Raw genomic sequence first — 27,673 nt, 5'->3', positions numbered from 1 at the left:
TTTGTGCTTTAGTAACTCCCTCCATACCACCCCCTCTACACACACCTTTAAGATACATATGTCATATTATGGGGAGAAAAGTCTAAACAGAATTAATAACTGTTTTTAGTCTTTCCAAAATAATAGTTTAAAAAAGCTTCTATTCACATAAATTTTCATCACTCCAGTCAGCACAGTCTTGAATGCCATCTTTGCAGCGAGTTCTGGGAATGCAGGCACAGTCGGCAAAGAAAACAGTATCACATCTCCAGCCTGAACACTTTGGGCACTGTAAAACTACACAATCTTATTATTTTTAAAAGCATAACTGGTAAAATGTCATGTTGGGGAAAAAAAAAACAGCCATTTGGATTTTTAAAATATTAAGAAAAACTGTCCAAGAGGAATATGGCAGTTGTTTGTTAAAGATTCTACATATTCGGGCGAGAGAATTTGTATTTTGAAAAGAGTACTACCTCATACCGACACACTGCATAAACAAGGAGGATCTGTATGAGCTTATGCATTTAATAGATGAGGAACAAAACCGATATTTGGTAATTTGGCAGCTGGCAGCAAAGATCTGTTTATACTGTTAGTCTTCTGTTGCCAACACCTCGTTAGATAACATCCAACTCCTAGGAAGCACTTCTATTTCTACCTTCCATGAGGACTATACAAAAGGCAAAGTGTGGTCTGTTTAGTGTATTCTATTTCCGATAAGTCTTTTACATTGGGGCCAGCAATATATCTTGTATCTACCACCATGGTTTTAGAGTAATCCACTTTACCAGATTGTAAAGTGATCAGGGTACTGCACAGTGTTAAATCATCGTAGGAAAACACTGTGGAAGGCGTCTCTAGAGGAGAGTGGTGGACGGCTGGCAAGGAAATGCCAAAGGTTAAATAAACAAACAAAAATCTTTGAAAGTCAAAGCATTCAGAATTTTCTTTGATCTTACCAGATTTCCAAAGAAATGCAAGGATTGTTCATCAAGATTTTTCCCTTTGTTAATCTTGGCAAATCTGGCTTTATTTGCTTCTTAGCTAGAGAACTCACCTAGTTTAAGTATACAAACTACTGGAAATGATAGAATAACTTAATTGTGAATGTGAACATCCTTAAGAAGATTTCTAAGTGTGAGTCAATTTATATGACTGAAATGTAAGGATAGCAACTCTAAGAACCCGTTAAAACATTAATTACATGTTTCCATCTTTACCTGATTCATCTGAACAATCCCCACAGTCGTTTCTTGTGTCACACACCTCGTCCACGTATGTCCAAGTCTTCTGATTGGGGAACATGAATATTCAGTTTTGTGGGAGACTGCTGGGCATTTGGCCTATGTAGACAATGGCGTTATTTCTAATAGAAGCATTCATTCATTGATAATGTTTAAATTGTAATTCTGTACTTTAGATAGGAGTTGCTGGTGACTGCTTTTTAATTTGCCTTGGTCTATGCACTGCAGTCCAGCTAGCCATTACGGAGCAGGGAGGGGGGCAAGCAAGTAGTGAGGTCCCCACACAAGAAGCCCGGCCCTGTGAAGCTGTTTGACACTGTCAATGTGACAAGTCTGGAGGATTTATGGGACAAGTACTGGGTGTTAAAGTATGCATCTGTGACTGTGAACTTCAGGCTCTCTGTATTTTGCTTTTTGAAAGTTTTACAGTTGGACTAGGTTAATAATTAAGAGGCAGGTAACACCACTGTGTGTGTATCCCTTAATCCATGAGATGCTTGGCACTGTGACTGTGGCTAGTCTCACTTGAATTGCTAACGATATTTGTCAGCCCACCCAACCTCATTTAACACTGGATAAAATGTTCACCACGGTATCCTCATGTCCCTAAATGTGGCAGAAACTCCTTGAAGAGAGAAACCACATCTGCGGAAGCTTCAGCGTTGGTCAGACCTGGATTGGAACCCTGGCTTGTCAGTTTACCAAGCTGTATAATCTTGGGCCAGTCCCCTAACTTCCCCCAAGTCTCTGTTGTTCATGGTTATAACAGCAATCACCTTGCAAGATGGTTGACAGGAATGAAATATTGTGCTGGGTGTCCAGAGCCATGGTTGGCGTGCAGCACGTGGACTCACTCCTTATTAGCCACATCAGGAGACTCACGCATTCTGGAAATACATGAGGGATAAATCTGCTCTGGCTGGTTGTGTGGATTATTGACAGCTCCATCACCTCGCAGGGAGTCTTACTCGCAGGTTTTCCAGGTATCCCGAAGGTGATCCCAGGACTGATGGCAGCAGCCAGCGCTCCAAGCACGCGGAATGCCAGGCAGGAAATGCAGAGATGCTGCTTGGTGGGAGGCCAGCATTGCTCTGCCACAGCAAAGCACACACACACAGAGGGGAGACAGGTCTTCATCCTGGCGTAGAGTCTCGGGTTGGGGCGTGGCGTAAATCAGCCAGCCGTGGACCGTGTTTGCCTCAGTGTGAAAGGCGGGAGACAACATTTAGGACCTTCAGCGCGTGTGCTCTGAGTTGTAGTGGTGCTTTTCCTGTCTACAGCATCTAATTCAATCTCTGAGCAACAGGCTTTTGATGAATGGGTGTTGCTCCCTGGATTGTAAAAATGAAGCTTTAAGGTGAAACAACAGGGCCAGTGAGGTGGAGTGACTTCTGAAGCTTATGCTGAGGTCAGGGGAACTACCTAATTTCACACTCAGGTCTTCTGGTTCCCCACCCAGGGCTGGGCCAGTGTTTTTTCCCAAAATAGGCCTTCAGGCTACCTACCTGAGAATCACGGAAGGCAATGCAGATTCCTGGGCTCCCCCCGCCTGAGGCCTATAGGATCTCCAGAGGGTGGGACAGGGGGTCTGTATATTTTCGGAGCACCTCAGGTCACTCTTAAAACACACCAAAGTTTGGTACAACCCTGTGCCAAAGATGAAATGCAAACCTTGATCTTGGTTTCAAGCATTCCCAAGGACATTGCTTGCTGGCTTCTGGCCTGAGCAGGCCTGGGAGAGCAGGAGAGGCAAGCTGCCTGGCTGGTTTTACGGGCACACCATGAAGAGAAAAACAGTGCTCAGACTGCTCTTGATCTCTCAGAGCTCAGCAGCACTGCCTGTGCAAACAGGGAGACACACCCTTGATGTTTCTGAGGTGACCCATTGGCCAGAGTTCCTAGCATCTCTGCATCTTCTTCGGGGGCCTGGGTCTGCAGTCACCCCCACCTGGTGGGTCAACAGTGTATTGAGAGAGGCAGAATGGCATCTTTTCATGGAAACCACTCCCGGACTCCAAGGCTTTTTCTGTCCCTCTAACAAGTATAAACATTATTTTATTTCTAACACCTAGAAGAGCTTCAGAGTCAACTGTCCTGTCATGTGGCTGTGAATAGTCACATTATTGGTGGAGAAACTTCGGCTTAAAGAATCTGAGGGTAACAGCCAGGGAGTGGTGGAAGCAGGGCTCAGACACAGTGAGATGCACCACGGTTTCTTGCTGCCCCACAGAGCTCCACTGAAGACCCTCCCTCTGCTAGATCACAAACACCACAGTTCTTGCTCCTGAAACCACAGTCTCCTGCTCCTGGGGTCCGTGTTCCTTCATCCTTCCCACAGCAGCTACTGCCTTTAAAATGTTCTCATTCTTTGAAAATCCCACTCTGGGACTCTATCCTCAGCCTACAATTAGGTATATAGAAGACAGTTCTATGTAAAAAGCTTTTCTTACCTTGTGTAATAGGCGATGGCAAATAGTAAACAATGCTGAAATACTTCAGTCATTTTTAATATTGAACATCTGTTTACTAAAAGTGATCAAATAAGCTACTCACTTTTATATGTAGTTGGTTCTCAACTGTGCAAAATAATCATAGAGGAACACAAAGCATAAAAACAAAGGCCAGGGTGGTAGCAGTGGCCGTTTCCAGATGGTGACTCATTTGTTCAGCATTCATTTCTTCAGCAAATATTTACAGAACGTCTGTGTCAGGCAGTGTGTTAGGCTACTCAGATAAACGATGAACAAGACTGCTGTCGTCTGCCCTCAGGGAGCTGACAGTCTAAACGATGTGATTTTTAGCAGAGGGGTTTGTGTCAGAATCACCAGGGGGTGCTTTTTAAAAAATTCATATATCACTAACTTCACTCCGAAGATGGTGGTTTTCTGTCTGGGATGGGTTTAGAGCATAATATACTTTTTTTTGAAAGCTCCCTTTGTTACTCTGGCTTCCCTGGTGGCTCAGCTGGTGAAGAATCCACCTTCAATGCAGGAGCCCTGGGTTCGATCCCTGGGTTGGGAAGATCCCCTGGAGAAGGGAACGGCTACCCACTCCAGTAGTATGGCCTAGAGAATTCCATGGACTGTACAGTCCATGGGGTTGCAAAGAGTCGGGCACGACCGAGCGGCTTTCACTTCCACTTTGTTACTCTGAAACCCAGACAGGAGAATACTCTTCTAGAAAAGAGGTCTCTAATCTTTTATCATTGTATAATATATCCCTTCAGGAACAAAACAAATTAAATGAAACTAGCATTCCTATAAAATATATAAACATTTATGTATATACTCAACAAGGTCCTACTGTACAGCACAGGGACCTATATTCAATATCCTGTGATAAACTGTAATGGAAAAGAATATATAAAAAAGAATATGTGTATATATATATACATAATATAATTAACATAACTGAATCACTTTACTGTACAGCAGACACTAACACAACATTGTAAATCAACTATACTTCAATTAAAAAAATTCTCAAATTTATGTGTAAATTCTATGCCTGTACTGTCTGCTACTATATTATGTATGTTGTAAAATATTGTCTGAGACTGAAAGTTTAGAAGACTAAAATTAAATATACTATATAAAAATAAAAGTCCTAATATTTTCTTCCCTGAACCTGCAGGAGCCTCTTGTAAGTCCCATGTGGTTCATTTAGAAATTACTTTTCTATTCAAAAGAATAATGAGGCTGTGAATGGCAAACAAAAAAGCTACTTTTAAGAAGTCCTTATTTAGTACCACAGCCTCAAGGGTGTTTAAAAGGCTAATGCAAATGCTAATCATTAAAATAGAATTAGGTATTCAAATAGACCTCAAACATTAAAATGGAATTAGAACAAAGCATGTCTCTATTTCCTCAGTGGCTAACATGTAATTGGAAATCATTTCATTGCAGGTCAGCAGACATGAGGAAACTTTATGGGGTCTCTGGGTCCTAAAGTCATCTTAACTAAGTCCTAACAACCAAGAAAGTGGGAGAAGGAAGTGTGCAGACATGAACAGAGGAGCTTGCTCAAGGCTTGGGGGTCTGAAGCCTGCAGTGAATTGAGGCCAGGCTGTAGCTGCGGATCCTGAGTAATGGCTGGGGCTGACTGAGGCGCCCAGAGGACAATAAGGCCTGGGCCCGCAACGTACTTCCTGACTTGCTGTGAACCGGCTTGATGCAATGTCAGCTTCCGTACTGGAGAGGGCAGCAGAGAGCAAGGAATGGGCCTTCGATGCTTTCAGAAAGCTTCATCAACTACCATCACCCTTACTCCCTAAGGCGAGGCCTGGACAGGAAGGACGGGAAGGACCACAAGATATTCACATCTGTCCCCGGCTACTCAAGGATAACTGGCCAGGACATTTCAAAGTGTTTGGAAGTCAACCTCTAGCCACTTGGCCCTGCCATGGTGATTGTTTTCCATTAGAAAGCAGGAAGTGGATAGTTTAAGCACCTTCACGTAAGCTGTCTCATCCACCATCAGAGTGATCCTGTGAGGTAAGGGCGTTGTAGCACTGTTTCATAGATGAGGAAACAGATGCCTAAAGATGTGAACACTTGCCCAACCTTCCAGAGCCAGTTAGTGACAGAGTCGGACTTGGACCTCAGCCTCCTAAAAGCAGAGTTTAACTTTTCCTGCTAAATTCTCCTTTCTCAGCGTTGGTCAATTTCTCAAAGACCTGTAGATTCTCTATGAGGAATTTGAATTTTTGTTTTCATAGTGATGATAATCTGTCACAGCTGTTGTAAACAGATTCTGACTCCTCTGGATGACTACACTTGAGTAGTGATATGTACCATCAGAATGCTTGTGTTTCTGTTTTGATTTGTTTCTCTTTGAGCTTATATCAAGTGAAATCCAACTGACTTCTTGGTATACTCTGTCACTGAGATTTCTTGCCACAGGCTGAACACGGAAATGTGGGAGAACTGAATCATCTCAGGACACACAAAATACAGGCGTGTCAGACTCAAAAGGAGTTTGCCTCCTAATGTTCGTGTTTATATTTCCAGTAGACGTGCGCTGTGGTCTCCATCTTTGAAAATATCAATTTCCAATGATTCAATTAACAATAATGTTGGTAGTCAGTGTGCCTTGAAGAATGGCTCTGTTCTGGAGTAAAGCAATAATTGGATTAGTTGTCCATTAAAGGCAGATGAATATCTTCAAATCAAAGAGAAGACTTTTCAGAGTTATCAAGTGACATCTGCATTGCTCACTTACAGTGTTGGTTAAGTGGTAGTTTTCCTGCTCCTGAATTACAAACAAAGGCTGGCATGTATTAAAACTGCTGTTTTATGTGCAAACAGATGTTCTTGGGAGTTATATTTTCAAACTTACATTATAGGAAAAGACTAAATATATGACTGTGTATGCATGCTCATTCGCTTCAGCTGTGTCTGACTCTTTGCAACCCTGTGGACAGGAGCCTGCCAGGCCTCTCTGTCCATGGGATTCTTCAGGCAAGAATACTGGAGTAGGTTGCCGTTTCCTTCTCCAGGGATCTTCCTGACCCAGGGATTGAACCCATGTCTCTTACGTCTCCTGCACTGGCAGGCAGGTTCTTTTACCACTGGTGCCACCTGGGAAGTCCAAATATATTGCCAGATCTGAGCCAACATTTTCCTATTATTAGCTGCAAATTGGCAATTTAGTTTCTGTAAGACAATGTCATCTACTCATCTATCACATTAAATTAATATCGATTTGAATTTCATTAGCTTTATGATATTCAATTTCAATTTTGCTCTGCAATTTATATATTAACCTATAAACATGGAGTTTATACTTTTTAGGGCTGTACATATAGAAATAACATTATATTAAAAATTAAAATAATAGCTTGGGTCTGTAATAATTTCCCAAGAATGCGAAGGGTTCCGTTCATCACCTGGTTTGAGGAACTTACACCTGAGAAAGCTCTCTTATTCCCTTCCCACTCCAGGATGGCTCACCTCTGAGCAGGGCCCACAGATTCCATTCTTCCTCTTTCTTCTTCCCTAACATCAGCCCCAAGTCTTACTGTAATTCTATACTGAGCTCCTGGACCCAACAGGGGGACTCCTCTTCTTGGGAAAAAATTTGAAATATTAATCTAGTTCAATTACCTCATTTTATACATGAAAAAACTGGGGCCTCAATGGATAAAATGGCTCTAGTTCAAGGTCACTCGAGACTGTAGATGGTCTCCTGACACTCAGCACAGGGAACAGATCCACAGAAAGAGGATGGGGCGCAGCAGCCATTGCACTGCCTGCTCGTTTCCTGTCTCAGTTGAGAGGTGAACTCGCCCGCAGGCAGGCCACTGGCCAGTGGGGTGCACAAACTCCCAGCCTGAGACGCCTGCTTCTCTGAGCCAAGACTATAGGGCACAGTGACTGCACTAGGAATCAGCAACCTGACCCTGGACTTGGATTTGGCCTCAGCTTCCACTTCTGTAAAAATATTCAGGGTTTTGATAGAATTTCAGGGTCTCCCAATATTCCCTGAAGATAAAAATCCCTTGGAGTGTTTCTTAAAAACCTACATTCCAAACCCAGGTTTGGAATATCTAGGGGAAGATGCCTATTGCATTTAACAAGGGCCTCAGCTCATTGCTATCATCAGGAAAACACAGGGCTTGCTGAGCACTGGAGCCTCTGCTGGCTGGTCAGTTCTGAGTCATCAAAAAGCCCCAGATGCACTTCGAGCATGGCTCTGAGAGGAAGAACCTGGAATCAGCATCAGCAGTTCGCTCCTAGTAGTACTTCAGTGAGTCACTCAGCAAGGCTCTAAGGGACTGGGGAAACAGGATGGGTGAGTTTCAATAAGAGGAAGTAACCAAGAGAGGACAAGGGCAGGCCTTCATGGAGAGACAGAGGCAGCTGTGGGGGGCAGCAGTGTGGTGGTTTGGGATTTGACACGTTGGGGAGGTCTGGGCCTGGAGTGGAGCCATATCACTTCTTTCATGGATCTGAGCTCAGCTAGCTCTGTGGTTCTGTTTCAGAAGATGAATGTCCAGTATGGCCCGTGGATGAGAGGTGGTCCTGCTTCAGAGGAACCGGCTGAGTTTCCCCCAGGGAGTAATCCTGGCCCTACAGGAGGCTGAGTGCCATTTTCTGTCTTAATGGGCAGTGGCACCATCTAGTCAGAAACAGACACGCAGAGATGAAGGGTGTAAAAGAAAAGTTATTCCGACACTTGTTAGAACTCTGCGTGCGTGTGTGTTCAGTCGTGTCTGACTCTTGGTGACCCCATGGACTGCAGCCCATCAGGCTACTCTGTCCATGGGATTCTCCAGGCAAGAATACTGGAGTGGGCTGCCATTTGCTATTCTAGGGGATCTCCCCGACCCAGGGACTGAACCCATGTCTCTTGTGTCTCCTGCACCAGTAGGTGGATTTTTTAACTACTAGGCCAATTAGAACAATAGAGAAGACTTATTTTGAGAATATTTCAAGAGAAGAGAGAAACTAAACTCCAGATACAGCAATGGCAACTGGGGATTTATGGCCAACAAGCAGAATGAGGGGGTCAGTGGATGAAAAGTTACTAGGAGGAATTTGATCAAGGGTAGAGAGACTCTTGATAAACTGGATTCTTGCTAAAGAAGGCCAAGGCGATTACCTATCAAGAGTGGGAGATTCTCACTAAACTGGCTTAGGAGGAACTGTGCCAAGACTGGGCCCAAGGTCAAGGGCACAGGCCAGGGTCAAGTCAAGAAGAGGGCTGAGAGTAAATCAGCGGGTAAAATACTGACCAGCTTAAACTGACTTTGCTCCTGAAATAGGTTGATTGATTCATCAAACCTTGAGTTATTTTTGAGACAGCACTACATACGTGCTGGATGAGAACCCAGGTCTCCAGGATGAACCCAGAACCAAGAATCTTCAGACTATGGAACTCAAAGAATAGAAATGCTTCTACCAGAGCCCTTTACAAAGTGAGAAGTCCTCCAATAGAGAAAATCTGGCTTCCAGAAGCACCGGTAGCATATAAGGACAGATGTCAGACTAACCAATCAGCTTTCCAAGTTTGAAATTCCCCTAACCCTTACATTTTGCCTGAACACTGGCTCAGAGGCACAGATTTGAGCTGGGTTCCTTGCCTCCTTGTCAACTGACCTTGAAATAAAACCTTTTCTCAAAAGCGAATGCCACGGCTTCTACATGCATCGGGAAGTGAGCTCGCGCTCAGTTACAGGAGGAGCTGATTAGAGTTTGTCAGGAAAGAAGTCTGTTAGAGGCTGAGCATGGCCAGGCTGAGCTAAGTTAACAAAACCCAGTGGGAGTCTGAATTTCTGTCAGGCTGAAGCAGCTGGCTAAGAGGAAGACTCATCCTCAGGTGAATATGAAGGACTGAACCAGGGGCTTGTATTGCTTAGCAGAAGTAGTTGATAATAATAAAATAGTACTAGCTATAGCTCTGATTGATTGTTTACTATGTGCCAGTAATGTTACACACATTTTTGGAAATCTTTAGAAAAACCCTCAAAGATGATGTGATTATTCTAAATTTACAGGTGATGATGGAACAGACTCAGAAAAAACGTTATTCAAATCAGGAGCTGAATCCAGGTCAGAATGATTCTAAAACTCCAATTATTTCCACTATAGTATGAAACTTATACATATAGTCATTTGAAGAGATAATGGATTTGTAAAGTGAATGAATAAGTGAACACATGAATTCTATTCAAGTCTAAAATAGGTTTCCTGATAAAAGGACTCATCTCTCTCAAATCTCGAGAACTGTATGAGCCTCTTATCCACACGGACTGCCCCTCTCCATCACTGTTTCACTGCCTTACCTTCCATAATTAAAAAAAAAAAATAAGTGATTAAGATGCACAACAGGGAGGATCAACTGGCCGCAAGCCTGGATTCTTGGTGGGCAGCTTAGCGCACGGAAACCCTGGGGATGGAGGAGGTCCAATGGCCACCACGCAGGTGTGGCCGTGTTGATACCCCGGGGTCACTAACTTGGCTTTGCCCAGTTTCCACTAAAGGCCACTGATCAAGGTGGTGAAAGGAGAAGAAGACTTGTGACTTAAGTGTGGAGAAGCGTCGTGCCACAGCCTGCCATCCGTGGTGATGTCGTCTGTTCCCAGAAATGCACTGTTGATGGAATACTCAAATGGCTGGAAATATTAACAGCTAATCCAAACCATCAGAATGGTTGGCTCCAACTCTAACAGAGCAGGATAAACAAAATCTTTCTAAACTAGGGAATAGCTTTGGATTATTTTTCTTTGCTTTTCCAACCCATCAGAGATAAGCTTTCATCACCAGAATGTTTTATTAATATTTTTCTAATTGGCATTATTATTTTGTTATTTTGTTAATCAAGCTAATTACAAGCATAGCATCTTTATATCTGTATTACTGATTGGTTTCTTTCAACCATGTTGACATTTCAGCTGTTTTCGAACCAACTTTTTTCTTTCTTTCTTTTGATGAAATGGGTCATGTCTTCTTGGCTTCTTTGAAGGTTGGCTGCCTTTTTAGGGACATTTTAATCATACTGATTGGTGTGCTTATGAAATGTATAGTGAGGACAGATTCATAGGAGGCTGGAGTGGAGAAGAAGGAAATAATTATCTGCCTAGTGTAAAATGTGTACTTGAAATGTTCTGTGTAAGCTGCCAACTATAAAAGGTCACGAAATAATGGTGTGAGCTATTTAGGAGAACACAGTTGTTTTGTGTCTGGTCTCAGCCTATGGATAGTGATGTTCTCATGAAAAATGCCTGGGGGTGCTCACCCTGGCAGCTCTTACTTCTTGCGAGACCCCATAGACATTTCCCCAACCGATGTTGTTGGGTGTGGAATGGCCCTGCCCTTTTATAGTTGCAAATTGTACCTCAGCAGCAACTGATTGCATCAGGGAACTCTGAAAAGCAAGTTTTATGATTCAGAAGTCCTGGAGGGTACAGGGCACACCTGGGGTCACACAGTGGGGTTGGGTGTGGGGCAGCGAAACCCAGGGCTTTACTGGGCTGGAAGGCGGAGTGCCTAGGGTTTCACAGCTTCATTTTATTGCTGAATTCCAAAGTTAGTGTGAGAATATAACCTAGTTCTTAGTATTATCTGGGCTTCCCTGGTGGCTCAGTGGTAAAGAATCCACCTGCCAATGCAGGAGATGCAGGTTTGATCCCTGGGTTGGGACGATCCCCTGGAGGAGGAAATGGCAGCCCACTCCAGTATTCTTACCTGGAAAATCCCATGGACAGAGGAGCCTGGTGGGTCCATGAGGTCGAAGAACAGTCGGACACAATTTAGCGACAACAAGTGGTATTATTTTAAATGAACACTTGTAGCTGTCTCTTGCTTCAAAGAAGCCATTACCCATTTCATCAAATCTAGCCTAAAGTGCTTTTGAGATTGATGGTTTCTCCATCCTGCTGGAATGCAGTCAATGAAAAATTTCTTGTAACTACATCGTGACATCATGGAGAAGGAAATGGCAACCCAATCCAGTACTCTTGCCTGGAAAATCCCATGGACGGCGGAGCCTGGTGGGCTGCAGTCCATGGGGTCGCAAAGCCCGACACAACTGAGTGACTTCACTTTCTTTCTTTACATCGTTACTGCCACCTGGCGGACAGTTGTTGTATGACACATTGGCTGCCTCCTGTTTTCCCAGATGGATGCTAATTTTAGAGGTAAAAATGAGGGGGTGGGGGGAAGAGTGTACTTTAAAATTGTTGAAACAGGATATATTTGCATAAAACATATTAGTGACTTTTTTTTTTACATAAAATTTTCATATTAGATCCTTAAATAATGACTCTGGTTTTTAAAAATATGGCTTGGTTTATTAAACCCCAGTAGATGCACAGTGTTGATGAAATGTCACTACTGCACAAAGGAGGTGACAGCTGCCAGTACAGCCTTGCAGAAGCTGTGCTTATTGCTGCTGCTGCCGGGCTAGGTCACTTCAGGCGTGTCCGACTCTGTGCGACCCCATAGACAGCAGCCCACCAGGCTCCCCCGTCCCTGGGATTCTCCAGGGAAGAATACTGGAGCGGGTGCCTTTCACCTGTTGAGAGAAAAGGCTCTGACATCACTATATAATTTAGTCCTGATCATCTTCCTTTTCTCTCTCTCTCTTTCCTTTCAGAAAATGTAGATAGAAGGTTATTCACAGTCAACTTCTCTTTCAAATAAAAAAGTTAATAGCAGACCTCATAAGATAGTTGTGGGTGCTTTTGGTCCCTCGGTGTGCCAAGGGACAGTCCTCAGTGCATTTCTTTGAACATACACACACCCCGACTCCTACGGGAGGTCTGGTTCCCCTACTGATTACTACCTGTGTGAGTCTTGCACTTCTCTGGGTGTCCGTTTCCTTGACCGTCTGATGGATACACTCAACCGTCCTCCCAGCTCTGAGGGACTCCTACGTGAAGCCAATGAGGCGATGTGCAGATGCATTTTGGTATCTATTAAAAGCTTTCTGCAAATGTATAATGAAAATGACTGAAAAAATTCTTGGAGAGTGTTTTGGCAAGTGCCTGAGGTGGTAGAAACAAAACTTCTCAATTTAAATTTTTTTGACTTTTAAAATAATTTTGGAACAAAATCCAAGGGTTGGATCTAAGTCTGTGTGTGGTAAAGAATTTGGCCAACTTTCAGGTTTAAAAATGATGACAGAGGACTCCAAGATGGCGTCAGTCGTACCACTGAAGAAGCTCCTGGAAGTCGAACTAGGGGAGCTGCCAAGCTGGATACACATGCGGGATTTCACCCCTTCAGGCATCGCTGGAGCATTTCAAAGACGTTACACCAAGTGCGTGAACCAGAAGAGAGGCAGCATCGCGGGGCTCTCTCTGGTGCTGGCGGCCTACGCGGTTTTCAGCTACTGCCGTTCTTACAAGGAGCTCAAACACGAGCGGCTACGCAGGTACCACTGAAGAGGGCGAACTCTGCATTCCTGATCATCACCTTTGCCCGGCACCCCTGAATCCTTTCATATCCTGATGGAGAATTAACATCCAATAAACAATGACTGGTTAAAAAAAAAAAGATGACAAACTTATCTTACGGGATGGCCATCGGCCCACTGACAGTGGCATTCCGGTCCTGCTCAGTGGGCAGAGCACAGGTTGCGGGAAGCCCACCCAAGAGCAGCCTCAACTTTCTCCCTGGTGCACGCTTCCGTGGCAGGCACGTGGGGACTCCCTGAGCATAAACCCCTCTCTTAAGGCAGCCAAACTTCAGAGCCCTTGTGGTCTCCAAAATGAGCCCTTGAGGCTGTGGGAAGCTTGTGACTCAGGAGCCCAGTGGGGAGCAGACTTGGGGCCCCTCAAAGCAGGAGAACTCTCCTGGGGCTTCCTCACTTGGGGATTCCTCTCTCCCTCTCCTCTTGATGGCCCCATATTGGAATAATCCTCCCCAGGTCCAGACTATTTGTCTGACAGAAGGATTATAAGGATTGTGTGACCCTGGCACTGGGTGATGTAGAAAATCTGACCTCCGGGACCTGTGGGCTGCAAAAAATCTCCTTCAGTCATGATCATGGAAAGTCATTTTTAGCAGCAATGAAAATCATGGCTGCTTTCTGTTACTTGGTAACTAGGTTAGCCTATTTACCAATTTTAGGGCAAAACTTTATTGGAGATGATATGTGCTTATGTATATAGTTAACTTTATTAAAATGTCTTTATAATGAAACTGTTATATAATGTGTGTATATATGAGTGTGTGTCATGTTCATACATCAGTATAAGCATATCGACATTTATGGGAAGTTCTGATTATTGGAAGTGACTGGCAATGAATGTACCTGAGCCATTCTTGTGCAGAATCTTCAGTCTCTGGGAACCCCAAGGACCTAAGTATGACCCAGGCAGCTGATTTAACACCCACCAGCTTGGCTATTCAGGATTTACCTGCAGCTGCCCTCCAGGTAAAGCTGTCCAGGAGCCAGAGTTTGGAAAACCCCTACTGATACTTCAGGTGCCTTGAAGCCATTGGCTGAAACACAGAGAAGGTATCATTGGGTGGCTCTGGGATGTGACCCAAATGTTCTTGCTTTGCAGAGCCATTTTATTTATTTTTCAAAAAATTAGAAATGTCATCTTTTTTACGACTCAGATCTGAAGGCATTTCTTTTGCAGTGGAGAAAGGAGAGACTTCTGTCACCTGTAAGAGAAGGAACAGGCTTGACTATTCTGATGCACAGTAATTACTTGGGGTTACAGAACATACTGGAGTGAAGCGAGAGTTCTCTGAGGAATGGCTGAGCTGAGGCTCTGCCATCTTGCCTCATTAAAGGCTGCTCTGTGAATGCTGGTGAAAGAGAGGGAGGGGGAGGGAAGGAGGAAAGGAGGAAATTGGCAGGGTCCAAGCTTTTAGGAAGCAGGTGTCAGGTTCAACAAGAATCATTTAGTCCTACTAAAGATAATCTAGAAGGATCTTTTTGGGGAAAGTATCCTGTTTCTCAATATGTAGGAGTTCTAAGCCAAGCACAAATTGTGTCCTCTCCAGGCAGTTAGACTTGTCTGGACAGATGGATGAATTATAGGAGCCATGTTGTTCGGGGTGGAGGCTCTTCTCTGGGAAGGTTAGTGGAGGAGGTTCAGACAGCGAGGGATGGAGAGAGAGCAGGCTGAATGTGCCTGATCCTGGCTCCTGGGCTGGTCCTCTGAAATCTGAAATCATACCCAAGTCTTAGAGAGAGGGGAGGGGTGGGGAAGGTGAGCAAATGCAACCAGGACTAAAGGAGCTGGGTTTGAGTTTTTTAAATTGAAGTATAGTTGATTTACAATGTTTTAGTTTCAGGTATACAGCTGAGTGATTCAGTTATACATCTATGTATATTCTTCTTCAGATTTTTTTCCATTGTAAGTTATTACACAGGATGTTGAATATAGTTCCCCATGCTGTATAGTAAGTCCTTGTTATTATTTTATATATAGTAGTTTGTATCTGTTAATCCCAAACTTCTAATTTATCCCTACCCTGCTACCCTCTCTGGTAACCATAAGTTTGTTTTCTATGTCTGTCTATTTTAGTTTTGTATATAGATTAATTTGCATTACTTTTTAGATTCTGCATATAAGTGATATCATATGATATTTGTCTCTTTTTTACTTACTTCACTTAATACGATAATCTCTAAGCCCATCCATGTTGCCTCAAATGGCATTATTCCATTTTTTTAAATGACTGAGAAATATTATATTGTATATATATCAATTGCATCTTCTTTCTCCATTCATCTGTTGATGGACATTTAGGCTGTTTCCATGTCTTAGTCACCATGAATAGGGCTGCTATGAACATGGGGTACATGTATGTTTTGAGTTAGAGTTCTCATCTTATCTGGATAAGATGCCCAGGAGTTGGATTGCTGGATCATATGGTAGCTCTATTTTTTAGTTTTTTAATGAACCTCCATACTTTCTTCACAGGAGGCTGCACCAATTTACATTCCCATCAACAGTATAGGAAGGTTCTCTTTTCTCCATACCCTCTCCAGCACTGGTTATGTGTAAACTTTTTCATCATGGCTCTTCTGACTGTAATGAAGTTAGGGTTATCATGGTTTTGATTTGCATTTTTCTAATAATTGGGCTTCCCTGGTAGCTCAGCTGGTAAAGAATCTGCCTGCAATGCCAGAGATCCTGGTTCAAATCCTGGGTCGGGAAGATCCACTGGAGAAGGGAATGGCTATCCACTCCAGTATTCTGGCCTGAAGAATTTGTCCATGGGAGTGGCAAAGGGTCGACATAACTGAGTGACTTTCAATTTTCACTTTCCACTTTCTAATAATTAGCAATTGTGCCTTTTCATGTGCCTATTGGCTGTCTGTCTGTCTTCTTTGTATGTTTTCTAGACTGAGGTGTTTGTTTTTTTTTTTTTTAATTGAGCTGTATAAGCTGTTTGCATGTTGTTGATATATAAGGAGCTGTTTTTGTGAAAAGTTTTTAGCGTTCATGTGGCAAAGTGGGACAGAGTCTGGGAGAGGGATTTTCTCCTTGTTTCCTTACACCTGTTAAAAAGTTTAGCATCAAAAATCAACTGTGGTTAAACAGAAAAGGAATGGACTGAAAAGCCATCATTTCACAGAAATACCAGGAAGCTTGAAAGGAAGGCCAGCGGAAGGCTGGGATAAGGGAGACCAGGCATCTACAGGCCCATAGCGCTGTCTTGCCAGTGAGGAAATGGCTGTGATACTTTGTACAGTATCTGCTTCTCCCAGAAACTGGACATTGCTGTGCTCACTGCTGCCGCTGCTATGGACTCCACTGTTCTTAGTGCTTTGTGTCAACAGACACCAAATAAAAAATCTGGAGTGGGAGCATCTGGTTGGTTAAACCTTCATCACATACTTGCATTTTAGCTGCAACGGAGGCTGGGTAAAGGAGTAGCTGGGCTTTCTGGCTTCTTTAAAGGGAAGTGATTTAAGACATTGTTTTAGGAGTGCACCTACTTCTGCTTTATTGATTATGCAAAGCCTTTGACTGTGTGAATGAGTGAGTGACTGTGTAGACCACAACAAACTGGAAAATTCTTCAAGAGATGGGAGTACCAGGCCACTTTACCTGCCTCCTGAGAAATCTATATGCAGATCAAGAAGCAACAGTTAGAACCAGACATGGAACAACAGACTGGTTCCAAATTGGGAAAGGAGTATGTCGAGGCTGTATATTGTCACCCTGCTTATTTAACTTATATGCAGAGTACATCATGTGAAATACCAGGCTGGATGAAGCACAAGCTGGAATCAAGATTGCAGGGAGAAATATTAATAACCCAAGATATGCAGATGATACCACCCTTATGGCAGAAAGTGAAGAGGAACTGAAGAGCCTCTTAATAAAAGTGAAAGAGGAGAGTGAAAAACCTGGCTTAAAACTCAGCATTCAGAAAACTAAGATCATGGCATCTGGTCCCATCCCGTCATGGCAAATAGATGGGGAGACAATGGAAACAGTGACAGACTATATTTTTTTGGGCTCCAAAATCACTGCAGATGGTGACTGCAGCCATGAAATTAAAAGACGCTTGCTCCTTGGAAGAAAAGCTATGACCAACCTAGACAGCATATTAAAAACCAAAGACGTTACTTTACCAACAAAAGTCTGTCTAGTCAAAGCTATGGTTTTTCCAGTAGTCATGTATGGATGTGAGAGTTGGACTATAAAGAAAGCTGAATGCTGAAGAATTGGTGCTTTTGAACTGTGGTGTTGGAGAAGACTCTTGAGAGTCCTGTGGACAGCAAGGAGATGCAACCAGTCAATCCTAAAGGAAATCAGTCCTGAATGTTCATTAGAAGGACTGATGCTGAAACTCCAATACTTTGGCCACCTGATGCGAAGAACTGACTCCTTAGAAAAGATCCTGATACTGGGAAAGATTGAAGGCAGGAGGGGAAGGAGATGACAGAGGATGAGATGGTTGGATGGCATCACTGACTCAATGGACATGAGTTTGAGCAAGCTCCAGAAGTTAGTGATGAACAGGGAAGCCTGGCGTGCTGTAGTCCATGGGGTTGCAAAGAGTTGGACATGACTGAGCAACTGAATGACTTTAGGAGCACCAGGGAATGGGTGAATTTACACAGGAAATAAAATGTGCCTGGTCTGGAAAAGTTAGCATAAAGCCAAAGATAATGACAAACTGATTGTCAGAATAAATTTGTTTTAAGATGAATCAACCAGTTATCTATTTACTTACCTTTATGTACAAAAGAAGAGAAAAGAAAGAAAAAGTTCTAAGAATATTTGTTTTTTAACAAATATCATTTGTTTGAATGACATGGATACGCGCCATTACACACTTGTCTGAACCCAGAGAGCGTATAACACCAAAGGTGAACCCTAATGTGAACCATGGACTTTGAGGGATTAAAATATGCCTCATATTTTAATCATCATTTGTAGCAAGGGTTCCACTCTGGCGGGGATATTGATAAGGGTGCATGTGAGGGAACAATGACATATGGGAAATCTCTGTATCTTCGCTTATTTTTGCTGTCAGCCTAAAACTGCCCTAAAAACTTAAGTTCTTAAAAATTAAAAAGCAGGGACTTTCCTGGTGGCACAGTGGATAAGAATCTGCCTGCCAGTGCAGGGGACACAATTTCAGTTCCTGGTCCAGGAAGATCCCACATGCTGTGGAGCAACTAAGCCCGTGCGCCACGACTACCAGCCCACGCTCTAGAGCCTGTGAGTCCCGGCTGCCGGGCCCACGATCCCTGGAGCCTGGGAGTCCCGGGGCCTGTGAGTCCCGGCTGCCGGGCCCACAAGCCCTGGAGCCTGTGCCCCACAGCAAGAGAAGCCACCACAGTGAGAGGCCTGGGCCCCGCAATGAAGAGTACCTCTACTCTCTGCGCAAAGCCTGCACAAAGCAAAGAGCCAGTACAACCAAAAATTATTTTTTTTAAAACATTAAGAAATATTCCTTGGTATATACATTTCCTTAGTACATAAAGAACTTTTTACGTAAAAAAAAGGACAATAACCTAACAGAAAAGTAGGACAAGTGAACACTTAAATACCAATGGCTTGGCTTGTGAAAAGTTGTACGATCTTGCTTGCAATTAAAGAATTGTAAATTAAAGTGGGAACGAGCTACCATTTTAAATCATTAGGATGAAGATTAAAAAGCTAGAAACCCTGGGGGGATGATGAACAGTCTTCACCTACTCAAAGATCATGAAGGTATTCTCCTACGTTTAGGTCTAGATCTATAATCCATCTCTAGGTAACTTTTCAGTAAGATGTGAGAGCTGAAATTTAATTTTTTCTCACAGTGATAGTTAATGACCCAGGGCTGTCTATTGAAAAAAAATGTTTGCTCCACTGAGTCTCAGTGGTGTCTTTGTGTAAATTAATTGACACATATGTACACATCTGTTTCTAGATTCTCTATTCTGTTCCATGGGTTTATTTGCTTTGTCAATACCTGTCTTAATCATTGTACCTTTACAGTAAGTCTTGAGATTGGGTAATTTAATTCTTCTACATTGTTCTTCAAGTTTTGACCATCCATTTCCATATGCTGAGATTAATCAAAGTGTGTTTCTTTAAAATAGTCATAAGTGATTCTTGTTGGTTTCTTTAGCCCAGTCTCTCAACCAGAATGTTTAGAATTGTACATTGAAGATTGAATTTAAGTCTACCATTTTGCTGTTTGTTTTCTATTTGTCCCACCTATTCTTTGTTCCCATATTTTGTATTTCCTGCCCTTTTTGAACCAATCAAGTGTATTTTAAAATTATCATTCCACTTTATCTTCTCTGTTAGCTTTTCAGTTCTGTATTATTCTTTTGCTTATCTACTGGTCAAGCCTCGTCAAAGTGAATTTCGTATATATTGTATTTGTTCCTCTTTCTCCTGGAGAAGCCAGTGCTTCTCCCCATTCAGCCCAGGCGCTCCACAAGATGCTGACTCTCAGGTAAATGGGTATGACTGGTGGGTACTAGGGTAAGCTCAGTCTCCCTGACCAGTGCAGAAATAAGCATGTGACCTAACTGCAATGAATGAGGCTAGAGGAGAGGTTTCCTGGAAGCTTCTTCACTCGGTTGGAAAGGAGTATGGGACACCTCTTTCTCCCAATGGGCTGGACAGAAACCAGGAAGCACATAGTCCCTGTTACTGGAAGTCACACTGTGAGACTTAGGGCAGCCAGACAGAGGATAAAGCTGGACTGCAGCCAGCAGAGTGCAGAGTCTGAAGAAATCTGGGTCTTACTTGACACACTGCTGAGCTGCTCTAAACCAATCTTGCAGTGCGCCTAACTCTGGACTTCCTCCCATGTGAACAAACACACTCACTTGTTTATTTGAGCCATCTTACAAGGAAATGGCAACCCACTCCAGTGTTCTTGCCTGGAGAATCCCAGGGACGGGGGAGCCTGGTGGGCTGCCGTCTATGGGGTCGCACAGAGTCAGACACGACTGAAGCGACTTAGCAGCAGCAACAGGTGGATCTTTCTTTTTTAAATTAACTTCTATCGGAGTACAGTTGCTTTACAATGTTGTGTTAGTTTCTACTATACAGCACAGTGAATCAGCCACACACAGGCACATATCCTCTCCCTTTGGGACTTCCTTCCCACTGAGGTCGCCATAGGGCATTAAGAGTATATTCTCATTGTGAGAATAAATACTCTCTGTGCTCTAGAGTATACTCTCACTGTGCTGTGTGCTCAGTCGCCTCAGTTGTGTCTGACTCTTTGTGACCCCATGGACTGTAGCCCGCCAGGCTCCTCTGTCCGTGGGATTCTCCAGGGAAGAGTACGGGAGTGGGTTGCCATTTCCTTCTCCAGGGGATCTTCCCGACCCAGAGATCAAACTCAAGTCTGTTGCATTGAAGGTGGATTCTTTACCCACTGAGCTACCTGGGAAGCCCACAGTCTCACTAGTTACTGGTTTTATACATAGTATCAATAGTGTTGTCTTATTTTACAGCTAAAAGCATCCTAATAACAGACACAAGAAGTATACATTACTTTTATATTCAGAAAAATAATAAAGGTCAAGGTTTTAAAATGTCTAAGTACTAGAGACCTGACATTTGCTTCCTAAAGCCATAGAAAGAATTTTCTTCCCCCAGTTCATTCCTGCTAGACAATGGGTTTTGTTAGCTACTATATCATAGTGGTTTGTGGTTGGTTAATCTGCATAACATTGACAGCCGTGAGGCACTGTAACCGTGACCCCAGCAGTCAGCACAAAGCTTGACATTTGTGCTAAGCTGTAAGACAACAGTGGTTGATCTATTTGATTTGTCCCCAAGTAGGAGGCTATGTGGGAGAAGAAAATGGCAACCCACTCCAGTGTTCTTGCCTGGAGAATCCCAGGGACCGTGGAGCCTGGTGGGCTGCCGCCTATGGGGTTGCACAGAGTCGGACACAACTGAAGCGACTTAGCAGCAGCAGGAGGCTACATGAAAGCTGACCAAGGACACTGTGCTCTCTTGGAGAGGGCCCTGTAACATCTCATCAACGTAGGCAGGGCAGCATTATCTCTAAAAGAAGAACCATGCAACAGCACAGTGGTTTATTTTCTGAAGAAGGTGGTCAAGCCAAACTCTGGCTCGGTTGGGTAGATGGGCTCTTCTTTAAATACAGATACTCTGGGAACTTCCCTGGTGGTTCAGTGGTTAAGACTCCACCTACCAATGCAGGGGGTGTGTCCCTCCCAGGTCAGGGAGCTAAGATCCCACTTCTTACAGACAAAAACCCAAAACATAAAACAGAAGCAATATTGTAACAAATTCAATAAAGACTTTAAAAATGGTCCACATCAAAAAAATCTTAAAAAAAAAAATGCTGACACCCTGTTCCTGACACAGATGAGGAGGCCTCTGAGAAAGGGACTCACTGAAGCAGAGGTGCATGCAATTGGCTTACTTCTTATTGACAGCCTCCTCGGAAGAGGAGCAAACACCATAGCAGCAAGTAAGAAGAGAGAGTTTTCATACAGGCATGCGTCAGGGAGGAGGGGTTACCTGGCCCTGTAGATGAACCCTGTGAGTTGGCATGGGCTTAGGAGGCCAGCGCTTCAGTCAATGCCTGTGTCTCCAGGGAAATCCTAGAACACAAAAATAACAAGATAAGCTCTTTGGTATTTCTGGATGCCAACTTCTGTCCTGGGTGTTCAGGACTCCTTTTTATCCAAAAGGTAAGCAAGATAAGTAAACAGTTACGAGGCATCAGATGTGGGCTCTGTCTTTCAGAAATGCAGGTTAACAAATAATGTTGAGTCGTAGTAACTAATAACTTGCTGAATGACAAGGTGAATCACTCACAAAAGGTAAGATTAGGGTTTCAAAATTCTTTATTTTGTCACACAGGTTTAAAAGGGAACATGTTAATCTTTACCAAAAGATCAGAGCAGGTACCAACAGGCCAGAAAGGATAAGCTAGGTTTCTTTATAGACAAAGATGGCAATGTGAGAGGCAAATGTTAGGATGTGGTTTGAAATATACTGGTTCCACCAGCCAGGAGCTAATCTCCCTTAGAACAGTGGTTCTCAGCTTTGACTGTACATTAGAATCACCTGGAAAGCTATATGTCCCCATAAGGCATCCTAGACTGAAAAATCAGACTCTCTGGGGTTTGGAGTGGGGCAGTCCTCAGTGTTTTCTAGACCTCTCTAGATGATTCATCATGGGAATTGAGAACCAGCTGCCCTTGGAATGGAACTTTCTGCCATCACTCTAAGTTTCTGGGCTCTCTGCTTCCTCTCAGGATGTAGGAGTTTCTGTGGCGTCAGTAGCAGCACTGATGCTTTGACATAGCGGAACAAGTGGCATATGGGAAACTCAGTAATAGACATATTCAAGACTCGAGGGGCTTCCCTGGTGGGATGAGAGGACGAGATGGTTGGATAGCATCACCAACTCAATGGATATGAGTTTGAGCAAACTCCAGGAGATAGTGAAGGACAGGGAAGCCTGGCGTGCTGCACTCTGTGGGGTCACAAAGAGTTGGACACGATGTAGTGACTCAAAAGCAACAACAAGCCTTGAACACACCTCAGTTAGTACATGACATTTTTTCATTGAGGCATAGCTGATGTACAATGTTGTATTAATTTCTGCTGTACATCAAAGTGATTCAGTTATACATATATACATTCTTTTCTATATTCTTCTCCAAGCGTCTCTCATATCCTCCTGCATTGGCAGGCAGGCTCTTTACCACCAGCACCATCTGGGAAGCCTCGTCATAGGATACTGAATATAATTTTCTGTGCTATACAGTAGGGCCTGCTGTTTATCCGTCCTGTATATAATAGTTTGCATCTGCTAACCCCAACCTCCCAATCCTTCCCTCCCCCAGCTCCCTCCCCCTTGGCAAGCACAAGTCTGATCTCTATGTTCCTGAGTCTGTTTCGTAGGTAGGTTCATTTGGGTCATATTTCAGATTCCACATATAAGTGATATAATACGGTATTTTGTTCTCTTTCTGAATTACTTCACTGTGATAGTCTCTAGTTGCATCCATGTTGCTGCAAATAGCATTATTTCATTATTTTTTTCTGAGTAGTGTCCCACTGTCTATATGTACCACATCTTCTTTAACCATTCACCTGAGTACATGACATTTTGAACTTGTGTGGAATGAGGGGAGATGAGTTTCAGCAAAGCCATACTCGCCTGCTATGCAGAGTCACTGCGTAAGATCTGCAGGGCAGGGCAGGGCCCTGGGTCTATGCTGCTCTCCACTGCATCCTTGGGCCCAGCCCAAGTCAGCACAGAGCGTGGGTTCGATACGTGTGTTGAGGGGGATTGAATGGCTGTTTCAGGGGGACATTTCTTGTTTCAAACATTAAACCTTTTGGAAGAGAGATGGTGAACATAAAAAATCACTGAGCACCAAGACGCTATTTAAGATACTTTTCATAAATTGATTCTGGGATATGAATACATCTGACTATTCTCAGGGAATGTGAAGAAGGAATATAACAGAAACACCTACAAGTTTAAGGCACTTCCCAGGTTCATAAAGTAACATGAACAAATCTGAGTGGAGAACAATTTCACTGAGTTTATGAATAGACAATGAAACACGGGGCAGACGTACCATATAGTGCTCTGTACTCTGTTTCACAGAGAGGAAAACTCAGCAGGCAATGAGTTTGGGATGGTCTAGTCTCAGTGTAATAATTACATATCCAACCAGAGTTCAACCCCAGAGCATAAGCTCACCACTGTTTCATGCTTCCTGTCACTGACATGATGGTGATGCAGGTCGAGCATGACTGTGTGTACCAGCTCCTATTATACAACCCGGAAAAGGCTTCCCTGTCTCAACAGGAAAATCTACACAACAGACCATAAGCCTGTGACATTTACTTTCATCAGAAAACACTCACACGAATATCTGTGGTTTGTACTCCTCTGAAGTGATTGCATCTCCTGTCTAAAGGCATACCTAAAAAACTTTCAATCACGTTACAATCCCATTCCATATCTTTATTGCTATTTTAAAACCAACCTATACATATTGTAAACATTTCTAGGCAACAAAAAATGTGAACAGTTACTCTTGCCATCCTGGGTTTTATCAGTAGTATCCACTACAAGGAGTAAGGCGGTAAACTTTTGAAGCTCTTATTAGGCGTATAAACCTGAGAAGCACTGTCACAGAGAACATTTGAATATTAAAGAGAAAGGACACTTAAGGATTTTATAATAGCCAGAGTTTGGCCTACCCTTCATTCTATTTATTCTCTTTGCAACTATCAGATTTGGAAACTATTTATCACACAGAAAATCACCTAATGGATAGAAATGCACTCAATGCCACCGACTGGAAATATAAATAGTGATATTGCAGGAAGCATGTGAAACATGTCAAAAGATAGCAGCTTCATATGCAACCAGTTTGTTCTACCAAAATATATTATAGGTTTTAACTTTTGGTATGGATAAAGAAACATGAAATGATAATGAAATTATAGTTTTCTTTTATATGAGTCACTAATTGGCATTTTAGGAGAAAATTCTAAGCTACAAACTTTAAAAATCTTTATAGTTTAACGGTTAACACCCCCATTACATCTTCCATAAAAACAACCATTTTTCAAGCTATCGGCAATATTTTTTGAAAAGTTCAAGAATATTAACATGACTAACCTTTTTCACTGAGTTCTCTGGTTCACAGCTTCTTTCACCGTGGAGTGAATTAGTGATCGAGTCAGGAGGAGGATGTGAGAGGGGCGTTGTCACCAACACCAGCACGCTTACGTTAGTTCACCTCTCAGCTGACGACGGAAGAGTGGGTGATGAGCTTAACGCCAGGCTGGCTTTCACTGAGGTACTAAGAAGGGTCTGGCCACATGGCCTTCCTCAGGGCCACATGAGATGAAGGCCACCTGAGGATTGCCTAGAGAAATGTGGTTTGATTCACCATATACTGTTTATTCAAGGTCCCAGACTTAGTGAAGTTACACGTTAATTTGGGTATTTCTGTCTGATAAAGAAGCAATTTCTTCTGTCATTTGGGAAAAGATCCCCCAGATGACAATTCCTGTCCCTGTTGAATAACTGTCAGACTTGTATATAACCCAGCAATCTTATCTTAGCGTTGTTACCAATGCCTGGCTTCTCAAATCTCTTGGAGTCAGTTTTCATATCTTACTGGTTTCCTCATTGAAACAGAGCAAGACCCTATGATTCTTGTCCCTCATGTCCTCTGCCTGCCTTTTGTCTGTGGGGAAACTTTAGCCAAAGAATAAGTTTAATCAGAGAAGTAAGAAAATGCAGAAACAAAGGAAAACAGTCCAAGAACACCAAGAATACCAATACCAGGAAACCAAATAATAGTCATTAAACATAGTCAAGGACCTTTAGTTCCTTATCAAGGTCTATGAATAATATCCTGAGCCATATCCTACGGGCTGTCTTAGATACTGGGACTCCCACAAAGTGGAAGAAGTTAACTACAGGATGACCAGACGACAGCCATGGCATAATCTGCCACAATTCTGAGAATTTGCCTCAAGAAATTGGGAACAAACTGGCCTTGGTACTGAAGATTAATTGTACTTAAAACAACCAATATGATGCTGGTCAGACCACTCAGGACCAATTTCAAGATGACTGTCAGAGCTGACTGTACTGCTGTTATCTATAGCTCCCTCCATCTGCCTATTAAAGCTCTTGCCCAGTTGCCCACTGGTTGTAGGAGGGGGAGATGGCCTTTGGACAGGTGTTCCCCACCCCACCCACCAGTTGCCAGCATCCAGAATGAGGCACACTTTCCTTTCCTCCAACCTTACCTCTTTATTGGCTTTTGACTGGCAAACAGCTGGACGCCTTACATCATCAGTTAATAAGTTGAATTAAGTGTTTGTCACATGTTCATTTCATTCACATTAGAGAGTCATGTGACCTTTCGAAAGTTGTATTTGATCCGTTTTGAAGGTCATCCACTGAGCTGGCTGAGAGGATTAACCCGATGGAGACAATCTATTTGCAGGCACATGTTTTCTTGGCTTTTGAAGTGAATCCTGGGTGACAACACAACTCTCTAGTTATTTTTTTCTTTTTCTACTGAGATTATGTGCTTGTTTTTATGTCTGGCTTGTACCCCTTCAGTAAGTCAGTCTGAACAGAGAGCAGCAATGATGGGTGTTTGCTATTATGGTCTGACTACTTGGTGATCTCTAATGAAGACCTGTTCTCTGTTGGGTGAGAGATGACAGAGAATCCAGTTAGTAGTCTTCTTCCTTGTTTTTGCTTTTAAACAAATCTGTTTGTCTACTTGCAACCTTAAAATCAATTAAGACTTACGTGCTCACTAAGAAAAGTCACCCTAAGTTTTTGTGTTTCTGGTTCACTTCTAATCTGTAGCTAATGTGCAAAGATAGAAGTTTTCCCTCTGTGTGTCTGCATGTCTATAATGGATAAATTAAACAAAAATAAATTTAAAAATATAATTAAGAAAGGCCTTCACCTCTCATTGTGTAATAGAAATATTTTTCTAACACTAGAGGCTATTAAAAAGCGAGATTATGATGTCTCTTAAAGGAGCACTGTTATGATCAGTTTTTAAACATAGTCACTTATATGAGTCAAATCTTCCTTCAAAACCCAGAAGACAAAGAATCTGAACTTCCTCTAGTATTTTGTATGCTAGAATTTTAAGAAAAATATTTTTCTTACAGGAATTGCTAGCTTGGAAACATTTTAAGGATTCTGGTTTACGTAATGAGTCCATTTCCAGCACGACCTGGAATCTTGCTAGAACTTGAAATTCTTGAGTCCCAACCCAGACTGACTGAATCAGAAACTCTGTGGGTGGGACCCAAAATATGTATTTTAACAAGCCTTTAAATGGTTCTTTTCATACTGTTCATGGGGTTCTCAAGGCAAGAACACTGGTTTGCCATTCCCTTCTCCAAACTACCTTCATCAAACTACCTCACAATTGCACTCATCTCACATGCTAGCAAAATAATGCTCAAAATTCTCCAAGCCAGGCCTCAACAGCATGTGAACCATGAAATTCCAGATGTTCAAACTGGATTTAGAAAAGACAGAGGAACCAGAGATCAAATTGCCAACATCTATTGGATAATCAAAAGGACAAGAGAATTCCAAAAAAAAATCTGCTTTATTGACTATGCCAAAGCCTTTGACTATGTGGATCACAACAAATTGTGGGAAATTCTTCAAGAGATGGGAATACCAGACCACCTGACTTGCCTCCTGAGAAATCTGTATGCAGGTCAAGGATCAACAGTTAGAACTGGACATGGAACAACAGACTGGCTCCAAATCAGGAAAGGGGTATGTCAAGGGTGTATATTGTCACCCTGCTTATTTAACTTATATGTAGAGTACATCATGAGAAATGCTGGGCTGGAAGAAGCACAAGCTGGAATCAAGATTGCTGGGAGAAATATCAATAACCTCAGATACACCACCCTTATGGCAGAAAGTGAAGAGGAACTAAAAAGCCTCTTGATGAAAGTGAAAGAGGAGAGTGAAAAAGTTGGCTTAACA

General features: G+C 42.8%; 1 pseudogene; it reads left to right on the top strand.

Moving 5' to 3' along the window:
* Positions 1 to 9,881: 9,881 nt before the first annotated feature.
* LOC109574785 (ATP synthase subunit f, mitochondrial pseudogene) lies at positions 9,882 to 14,344 on the top strand (annotated as a pseudogene).
* The last annotated feature ends 13,329 nt before the right edge of the window (positions 14,345 to 27,673 follow it).

This window comes from Bos indicus, chromosome 20, assembly GCF_029378745.1.
Source record: "Bos indicus isolate NIAB-ARS_2022 breed Sahiwal x Tharparkar chromosome 20, NIAB-ARS_B.indTharparkar_mat_pri_1.0, whole genome shotgun sequence".
Lineage (NCBI taxonomy): Eukaryota > Metazoa > Chordata > Mammalia > Artiodactyla > Bovidae > Bos > Bos indicus.
This window is presented reverse-complemented; position numbering and strand designations above follow the sequence as displayed.